At 37.8% G+C, this 9516-nt stretch overlaps 1 pseudogene; it reads right to left on the bottom strand.

The window, feature by feature from the left end:
* Window positions 1–676: 676 nt before the first annotated feature.
* LOC116573083 lies at window positions 677–1854 on the bottom strand (annotated as a pseudogene).
* Window positions 1855–9516: the final 7662 nt, after the last annotated feature.

The following is a 9516-nucleotide window of genomic DNA, read 5'->3' on the forward strand; positions in this document are numbered from 1 at the left end:
CCCTTGCTCAGCCGGGAGCCTGCTTCTCACTGTCCCGCTCCCCCTGCTTGTGTTTCCTCTCACTGTATCTCTATCTGTCAAATAGATAAAATCTTTTAAAAAAATAAAATATGGGAAGAAGGAAAGGAGTGTATAGTTTTGATGTCACTAGTTTTGACACACTGACCTTTTATTATATAGGCTGCCAACCAGCAGCCTTAACATTAAAGAACTTGATTTGGTTATAGCCATCTCTAAGGTTCTGTTTATTTATTTATTTATTTAACACAGATCAGAACATTTCTCTTCAGTTTAAAGTTGTAAAAAAAAAAAAAAGTAGCCCTTTGTTCTCATATTTATGTTATCACTTGATTTCTAAGGATTCCAAACCAATTAAGCTCTAACTTTAAAAAGCATTAAAGACCCTTACTGTAGCAAACTGTTCTATAGTTCATCAATCTTACTTTAAAATTAAGATGAAAACGGTAGCAGGCTCCATAATCTTAAAATCTAGGTGAAACAACTTGTAAAATGTAACCAGGTCACTAGACCAACACACTAGTGTTCAACTTTAATAATTTCTAGCAGTAAAACACCTGGAATAGCCATTAACAAATGTATTCATTGGATTGTAGATTAATTTTTTTGATAGAATTTTTAAAAAGTATAGTTCAGTTGCAGGCAAACATGAAAGATATCAAAGATCTTGTTTATCTCCCCCTTTCCCAGTGGGATCAGGTGCAACTGGAACCTTATTAGTTTCAACAAAAACAGATTCAAAGGCAGATTCCAGTTCATCCAAAGAATCAGCAGCTGTGGCTACTTTAATTAGTGTTGCATTGGTAAGATTGTTGTTGGTTGGAAATTTTGCTGGATTCCACTGCTTCTGTACTTCTTACCAAGACTTTTGACATAATTACAAGGTGTAAGTCTTGTTTGACCATCAAGACTAGCCAGAACTAGCCATGCACTTTGGGTTGCTTTCTTTGAGAGGTTAAGGTTAGCATATTGCCAGCATGGAAAGAAATTTCTTCAGATACAGCAGCAAAATCATATTCTCTAGCAACTATGTGGTCATCCTCACCACTTGCCCAGTTCATATTGTTACTTCATCATTAAGGGTAGACAGCATTTTCCAGATGAGGTAAGGACTACTAAGAATAATCGCAAAGAATAAGAACATTGGCCGAGATTTTGCTGAGTTAGCTGCTCTGCCCTCATCATCAAGGCAAGCCACAGTTCCTTCACTTTCTGCCCAAAGGTCCTCATTCAGAGCCTCTTCTTAAATCATCCACTGCAACTGTTTGTAAAGATACCTTATAGTCCTAACTAAAGCAAAAGCTGAAAAACCCTTTGTGAAATGTATTTTTAATTGGAAAAAATGATTTGCTACATCCAGTACAGCCCCGAAACACAGACAGCTGAAAAGGTAGCATCCATCATCATACTCAGAGAGGCAAATACATGCACAATACTTCAGTGGACTGAAAAGCACCTCTGCTGCTTTCTTCAGCTTGCTGAACAAATCTAGGTGGCAGATCATCACACAGAGGCGGTTATAGCCAAGCCCATTATCTCCATAACTATAAGGTCTATAGCTTCCATAAAATGCATTTCCACAGGCACCATATCTTGAAGAAAATGAACTGTAAGCAGGTCTGAAAGCATTCACATTGCTGCTTCCTGTCTGCTGTGATGGCCTTGGAAGAATAGGTGGGGCATTCTGGTAAGTGTTGGTTATCCAGGTCTTGTCAGTAAAGTAGGACCCAAATCATCAGATTGGAAATGGGGGCAGGTCTTCATCCTGGCCAACCTCCAGGAATTCTGGCCAAGCTCCCTGGGTTTGGGGGTCAGGGGAGGAGTCTGGGAAGCCATCTCCTCCTCTTCCACTCAGCTCCCAGTCTGTGCTGGGAGGTTCTTTTAAATTACTTGTTTATACTGGAGTTTTGTGCATTGAATTTGGTGGGATTAAGTGATGAGGGGTCCAAATTTATTAATCCTTCAGAAATTGTTGAAACATTATGAGCATTTGATACCAATTTCGGATTTCTTTTCCCCCGGTCACCAGTCAGAAGTTTCTCAGCAGTTGTGTAACTAAGGTGAGCAAGAATTTTACTAGTGGCAGATACTTAGTTTTTGTTTTTTTTTTTTAATTTTTTTTTTTTATTTCCAGCATAACAGTATTCATTATTTTTGCACCACACCCCGTGCTCCATGCAATCCGTGCCCTCTATAATACCCACCACCTGGTACCCCAACCTCCCACCCCCCGTCCCTTCAAAACCCTCAGATTGTTTTTCAGAGTCCATAGTCTCTCATGGTTCAACTCCCCTTCCAATTTCCCCCAACTCCCTTCTCCACTCTAAGTCCCCATGTCCTCCATGCTATTTGTTATGCTCCACAAATAAGTGAAACCATATGATAATTGACTCTCTCTGCTTGACTTATTTCACTCAGCATAATCTCTTCCAGTCCCGTCCATGTTGCTACAAAAGTTGGGTATTCATCCTTTCTGATGGAGGCATAATACTCTATCCCCAGGGGTACAGGTCTGTGAATCACCAGGTTTACACACTTCACAGCACTCACCAAAGCACATACCCTCCCCAATGTCCATAATCCCATCCCCTTCTCCCAAACCCCCTCCCCCCAGCAACCCTCAGTTTGTTTTGTGAGATTAAAAGTCACTTATGGTTTGTCTCCCTCCCAATCCCATCTTGTTTCATTTATTCTTCTCCTACCCACTTAAGCCCCCATGTTGCATCACCACTTCCTCATATCAGGGAGATCATATGATAGTTGTCTTTCTCTGCTTGACTTATTTCGCTAAGCATGATACGCTCTAGTTCCATCCATGTTGTCGCAAATGGCAAGATTTCATTTCTTTTGATGGCTGCATAGTATTCCATTGTGTATATATACCACATCTTCTTGATCCATTCATCTGTTGATGGACATCTAGGTTCTTTCCATAGTTTGGCTATTGTGGACATTGCTGCTATAAACATTCGGGTGCATGTGCCCCTTTGGATCACTACGTTTGTATCCTTAGGGTAAATACCCAATAGTGCAATTGCTGGGTCATAGGGCAGTTCTATTTTCAACATTTTGAGGAACCTCCATGCTGTTTTCCAGAGTGGCTGCACCAGCTTGCATTCCCACCAACAGTGTAGGAGGGTTCCCCTTTCTCCGCATCCTCGCCAGCATCTGTCATTTCCTGACTTGTTTATTTTAGCCATTCTGACTGGTGTGAGGTGATATCTCATTGTGGTTTTGATTTGTATTTCCCTGATGCCGAGTGATATGGAGCACATTTTCATGTGTCTGTTGGCCATCTGGATGTCTTCTTTGCAGAAATGTCTGTTCATGTCCTCTGCCCATTTCTTGATTGGATTATTTGTTCTTTGGGTGTTGAGTTTGCTAAGTTCTTTATAGATTCTGGACACTAGTCCTTTATCTGATATGTCATTTGCAAATATCTTCTCCCATTCTGTCAGTTGTCTTTTGATTTTGTTAACTGTTTCCTTTGCTGTGCAAAAGCTTTTGATCTTGATGAAATCCCAATAGTTCATTTTTGCCCTTGCTTCCCTTGCCTTTTGCGTTGTTCCTAGGAAGATGTTGCTGCGGTTGAGGTCAAAGAGGTTGCTGCCTGTGTTCTCCTCAAGGATTTTGATGGATTCCTTTCGCACATTGAGGTCCTTCATCCATTTTGAGTCTATTTTTGTGTGTGGTGTAAGGAAATGGTCCAATTTCATTTTTCTGCATGTGGCTGTCCAATTTTCCCAGCACCATTTATTGAAGAGGCTGTCTTTTTGCCATTGGACATTCTTTCCTGCTTTGTCGAAGATTAGTTGACCATAGAGTTGAGGGTCTATTTCTGGGCTCTCTATTCTGTTCCATTGATCTATGTGTCTGTTTTTGTGCCAGTACCATGCTGTCTTGATGACGACAGCTTTGTAATAGAGCTTGAAGTCCGGAATTGTGATGCCACCAACGTTGGCTTTCTTTTTCAATATCCCTTTGGCTATTCGAGGTCTTTTCTGGTTCCATATAAATTTTAGCATTATTTGTTCCATTTCTTTGAAAAAGATGGATGGTACTTTGATAGGAATTGCATTAAATGTGTAGATTGCTTTAGGTAGCATAGACATTTTCACAATATTTATTCTTCCAATCCAGGAGCATGGAACATTTTTCCATTTCTTTGTGTCTTCCTCAATTTCTTTCATGAGTACTTTATAGTTTTCTGAGTATAGATTCTGTGTCTCTTTGGTTAGGTTTATTCCTAGGTATCTTATGGTTTTGGGTGCAATTGTAAATGGGATTGACTCCTTAATTTCTCTTTCTTCTGTCTTGCTGGTGGTGTAGAGAAATGCAACTGATTTCTGTGCATTGATTTTATATCCTGACACTTTACTGAATTCCTGTATAAGTTCTAGCAGTTTTGGAGTGGAGTCTTTTGGGTTTTCCACATAGAGTATCATATCAGGCAGATACTTAGTTTTACTGGTGGTAGAGACCAGTAGTTTTTATGACTTCGGAATTTATACCCTGACCACAAAGGTACTTACATGAGGTTAGTGGAGATTTGTTAAAAACATCATTTTTTGTTAATTTTGATATTAACATCTGATTATGCATAAACTTAGTATCAGATATAAGTTAGACCTAAACAACTCAGGATATTTATCCAAAGCTATCTCCTCACCTTCAGTTTTTACTTTTGCAAATCTCCTACTTGTCCTCTATAATAAGAGCCTGAATGACAATTTGGATGTGAGATAGACATGTCACAACTTTTAACCAATACTATTATTGACAGTGTTATCTTGGATTCATAAGGAATGTGTCCCCTTTTTTTTAATGGAAAATGGGAATTGATTGCTGATGGCTTGTTGCTGAGTATTAAGAACAAAAAAGTGTACTTGAGGAAAATAATTAGAACTAGACATTGCTCCCTATAAAAATCAAATGATGAAAAAAAGTTTTGAAAATGGTGAGATGAAGACTTCTTTCCTTTTCCTTTTCCAAAATCTATTAAAGTGGCTAAAGAAATGCCAAACAGGTAGACAAAAATAGCAATATTAGAAAACAAGAAACAGTACCATCAATAGAGTAGCAATTTCTAGTATTTTTGGAAGATAGGAGATGGGTAATGACTAATAGGTGTTCGTTGGTGCCAACATAAACCAACCACATAAGATTAGTGAGAAATAAATGGAGGTCTCACCAGTTCTGAGTATGGGGGCTAGTAACAAAGGTTATCTCTTAAGGTTTGGAGAGAAATTGGGGTTGGGTTGGAGCAGGAGAGGAATAAAATGGACAGACTAGAGTTTGTTTCTCCTTATTTTGCTTAAGGAAAGTAGAATGATAAGATACTGCATGGTTGGCTCTATCCAAACTAGGTGATATGATTCTTAACCCTTATTCAAAAGAATCAACCCTAGAGCTTTTTTTTTTTTAATTAATTATTATTATTATTATTTTTTTTTTCCTTTTTAAATTTTTTACTTTTTATAAACATATATTTTTATCCCCAGGGGTACAGGTCTGTGAATCACCAGGTTTACACACTTCACAGCACTCACCAAAGCACATACCCTCCCCAATGTCCATAATCCCACTCCCTTCTCCCAACCCCCCTCCCTCCAGCAACCCTCAGTTTGTTTTTTGAGATTAAGAGTCACTTATGGTTTGTCTCCCTCCCAATCCCATCTTGTTTCATTGATTCTTCTCCTACCCACTTAAGCCCCATGTTGCATCACCACTTCCTCATATCAGGGAGATCATATGATAGTTGTCTTTCTCTGCTTGACTTATTTCGCTAAGCATGATACGCTCTAGTTCCATCCATGTTGTCGCAAATGGCAAGATTTCATTTCTTTTGATGGCTGCATAGTATTCCATTGTGTATATATACCACATCTTCTTGGTCCATTCATCTGTTGATGGATGATTTTAAACATGCAGATGCCTAGAGTCAAAATCTGGAGGGTAGAACTGAGTGCTGGCTTTTTGTAAGTTGTCTGGGTAAAATAATGTGCAGTTGGTGTTGAAAACCATTTGGTGGGAGTAGTGCTGTATTTTGGCTTCCCAACCTGGTGGTTGTGGCTGGTATTACCTGGATAGGTTATAGGTAGAGTAAATATAGTCCATTATCCCAGCTGGAAGGTTTTCGAAAAAGCAAGAATTAGTAGTCATACCTGGACAACAAGCAGCCTGGAGCATATGGTCACTCTAGATATGAGTGTGCTTAGGTATTCCTTTCACCTCTGTGTAGTTATGCTGTTGGTTTGAAGAGCCACGTTGTACAAGGAGCTGCTTCCGTTTACTCCAGTATGCCTTGTAAATAAAACCATTTTTTGGCATGCCATGACATGAAAGAGGCTGATAAACACTGTTTCTAACTAACCACAGGTTACTTTTAACACATGTAGTAAGAAGTGAATTCCCTGTGAAAGAGAGAGCTCCTCCGCTGGTGTTGAACCCGCAAATCAAACCCTGGCCAGTAGGTTTCATGCTGTTTAAATCACAGAATCAAGCTGAGGAATTTTTCCTTTATCCATGTAGAGTCAGACATACTTGCTTCCTGTTTAAGGGCATATGGAGCATTCTTCAGGTTAGGCAATATGTTAGGTCATATGACAAACCTCATTAAATTTAAAAAGATTTTAAAAATCATGCAAAATAATCACAATGAAAAATAAGGTAAATTGGGAAATATATAAATATGTGGAATTTAAACATCCATTCCTAAATAACCAATGTGTCAAAATAAATCACAAGAGAAATAGAAAATACATTGGAATGAATGAAAATGAAGACAATCTACCATGATGGGATATAGCTAAAGCAATGCTTCAGAGGGATAATATGTTTACCTTCTATTGGCTACAGTATAGGAGATCACAAATCAACAACATAACCTTTCAGCTTAAGACTAGAAGCCCAAAGGAAGTGGATGGAATGAAATGAGATTTAGAGCAGAAATTAAAAGAGATAATAGAAAATAGAGAAAAATCAATGAATCCCAAGGGTTGTTATTTGAACTGATCAACAAAATTGACAAACTTGGCTGGATCAACCTATGAAAAAAGATTGAATGACTAGAATCTGCAATGAAAGAGGGAACTTTACTAATGACTATACAGAAATAAAAAGGATTATAAAGAAATATTATGAACAATTTTATGCCAACAAGTAAAATGGATCAATTTTTAGAAAGAAAACTTTTTAAGTAATAGAATAACTGGTAATTCAGGAGGAAGTGAAGGTATTTTCTAAAATTGGTTGAGAAAAATATTTTTAAGTGTCTTTTAATGTTATTCAGCAGTAGAAGAACTAAAATTACAAAATTGGAGGAAAGGAGTAGTGTTACTATAAATGATTAAAATTTTCATCTTTTACTTACATGTAAATAAAAGTACAATTATTGTTCAGAGCTATAATCAAAACTGAAACCTGAAAAGTGGAATAGATAGCCTAAGGGATGGAAATAGGTTGGGAGACTTCTCCTATTCTTCTGATGTTTTAATTTCTATATATTACCTAAATAATTTTTAAAAAGATTTTACTTATTTGAGAGTGTGTGAACAACCACAAGCAGGGGGTGGGAAGGGGCAAAGGGAAAGGGTAGAAACAGACTCCCTGCTAAGCAGGCTCCATCCCAGGACCCTGAAATCAGGACCTGAGCCAAAGGCAGACACTTAACCAACTGAGTCACCCAGGCTCCCCTTAAATAATTTTTAAGTGCAGAACTGAAATATGCACAGATATTTTAAGGAAAGGGAAAAAAAACTATGAAAAAGGTTTCCTATCCCCTGAGCTCTTAAAAAATTGGACAATATTCAAACATTATTTGATCTTTTTTTTTTCAAGCACAAATAGAACATTTATTAAAAAGATTTTCTGAAAACTCTCTTCACACTAGACAATATAATTAATATAATTTATCTAATTTACATGCAATTTGTTTCATATAAGCCACATTTCTGACCAAAATGCAATTATGTGGGGGTGCCTGGGTGGCTCAGTGGGTTAAAGCCTCTGCCTTCGGCTCAGGTCATGATCCCAGTGTCCTGGGATGGAGCCCCACATTGGGCTCTCTGCTCAGCAGGGAGCCTGCTTCCCTTCCTCTCCCTCTGCCTTGTGATCTCTGCCTGTCCAAAAAAAAAAAAAAAAGAGAAAGAAAAGAAAAGGAAAGGAAAGAAAAACTCTTAAAAAAAAACCCCAAAACAAACAAACAAACAAAAACCCAAAATGCAATTACGTTAGAAATCAATAGCAACACCACCAACAAAAGCTAGAAAACTCCATGTGATTGGGAATTAGAAAAAAGATGTCTAAAATCACTGGGCAAAGAAGTAATTATCACAAAAAGTATAAAATTTTAACTATTCTAATGAAAATATTACATGAAAAAACAAATAGGGTATCACTGGAATAAAAAGTACAGAAACTCAAATTTAGTATTAGAAAGGCAAAAGAATGAGGATTATTAAATCACACTATGATCTGTTTTTTTCTTTGTTTTGGTATATTTGACACACATTATTACATTAATTTCAAGTATACAATGTGTTCTAATTTCGTTCCTCATTTTAAAAAAAGATTCACAACTGAGCTTTACTTTTTTTTAAAATTTTTTTCAGTGTTCCAACATTCATTGTTTATGCACCACACCCACCCAGCGCTCTATGCAATATGTTCCCTCCTCAATATCCACCACCAGGCTCACCCAATCCTACCCCTTCCCCTCTAAAACCCTCAGTTTGTTTTTCAGAGTCCACTATCTCTCATGGTTTGTCTCCCCCTCCGATTTCCCCTAACTCACTTCTCCTTTCCATCTCCTTCCATCTCCCAATGTCCTTTATGTTATTCTTTAAGCTCCACAAGTAAGTGAAATCATATGATACTTGACTCTCTCTGCTTGACTTATTTCACTCAGCATAAACTCCTCCAGTCCTGTCCATGTTGATATAGAAGTTGGGTATTCAATTCATCCTTTCTGATGGAGGCATAATACTCCATTGTATATATGGACCATATCTTCTTTATCCATTCATCTGTTGAAGGGCATTTTGGTTCTTTACACAGTTTGGCGACTGTGGCCATTGCTGCTGTGAGCATTGGGGTACAGATGGCCCTTCTTTTCACTACATCAGAATCTTTGGGATAAATACCCAATAGTGCAATTGCAGGGTCATAGGGAAGCTCTATTTTTAATTTATTAAGGAATCTTCACACTGTTTTCCAAAGTGGCTGCACCAACTTGCATTCCCACCAACAGTATAAGAGGGTTTCTCCTCATCTTCTCCACCAGAAAAGAGAGAGAAGATGACCAAGTGGCAGAGCCACAATTTGAATCTAAATATATAGATACTGGGACTCCAGAGCCCTCATTCCTAGTTTTCTTATCAACTGACCCATTTAGACTGTTATGAATAACATTTTGAGGTTATTGTGAGTAACACATGACAGACATTTGTGTATAAATTGTTGTGTAGATGTTCGTTTTTCTTGAATATATTCCTAGAA

This window comes from Mustela erminea, chromosome 14, assembly GCF_009829155.1.
Source record: "Mustela erminea isolate mMusErm1 chromosome 14, mMusErm1.Pri, whole genome shotgun sequence".
NCBI lineage: Eukaryota > Metazoa > Chordata > Mammalia > Carnivora > Mustelidae > Mustela > Mustela erminea.